This window comes from Sinocyclocheilus anshuiensis, unplaced genomic scaffold (genome assembly GCF_001515605.1).
Source record: "Sinocyclocheilus anshuiensis isolate Anshui unplaced genomic scaffold, SAMN03320099.WGS_v1.1 scaffold219, whole genome shotgun sequence".
NCBI classification, from domain to species: Eukaryota; Metazoa; Chordata; class Actinopteri; order Cypriniformes; family Cyprinidae; genus Sinocyclocheilus; species Sinocyclocheilus anshuiensis.
The window spans coordinates 634,438-635,383 of NW_015548200.1; the positions used below are offsets into that span (position 1 = coordinate 634,438).

Sequence of the window (946 nt, forward strand, 5' to 3'; positions counted from 1 at the left end):
AATAAATGCTATTCCTTTGAACTTTCATCAAAAATATTAATCAAAGAATCCTGAAAAATATATTCCCACAAAAATACTAAGCATTTTCAACATTTTCAAAATTGATGATAATAAGAAATGTTTCTTGAGCACCAAATCAGCATATCAGAATGAATCATGTGACACTGAAGACTGGACTGGAGTATTTTACAATATATTAAAATTGTAATAATATTTCACAATATTACTATTTTTACTCCATTTCTGATAATTAATGCAGCTTTGGTGAGCATAAGGGACAACATTCAAAAAAATCTTACCGACCTTGAATTTTTTGATGTTAGTGTATATTGTGGTAGTGTGTATATGATATATAATATTAAATACTGTATATAAGGGGATAATCTACTGTACTCTCTGATGTGTGAATGGATCTGTCCGAATAAATGTGTACATACATCATATGTAAAGATATGTAACATCATTTTACCTTCACAAATATGTATTCATCTTGCACTGAGAGGGAATTGTGGTCAATCTTTCCCAAGAACTGTGCTGTCACCATTTTATCAGAGCAATTTTGTATGAGACATGTTACATAAAGGTAACCTGGTGAAAGACAGAAAAACGCACATAAAAAGGGTTAGAGGAAAAGTGAAGGTAACAATTTGACTTTCAAAAGTTTAAAAGTACTTTAATTTCTATGTCTGATCATACAGCTTTTGAAAAAATATCTTCAAAAAAAAAACAAAACATGAAGCTCTTAACAATATTAGCTGAAACTATTCTGATCGGTCAATCGTGACATACAATTATTTTTGAATAACGACCAGAAAACTGTGTAACTGACCGTTGTCCCTGGCAACAGATTTCCTACATAGCTGTGGTAGTTGATAAAAACTCAGAGTTATTTATCTGGCAAGCAGTCATGTAATAAGTGGCATTATGTGCATTCAGACGATCATTA

At 31.0% G+C, this 946-nt stretch overlaps 1 protein-coding gene across 1 annotated transcript in view; it reads right to left on the reverse strand.

Moving 5' to 3' along the window:
* LOC107653297 (VPS10 domain-containing receptor SorCS2-like) overlaps nucleotides 1-946 on the reverse strand; it is a 164,386-nt gene that overhangs the window by 28,188 nt on the left and 135,252 nt on the right. The window lies entirely within an intron of this gene.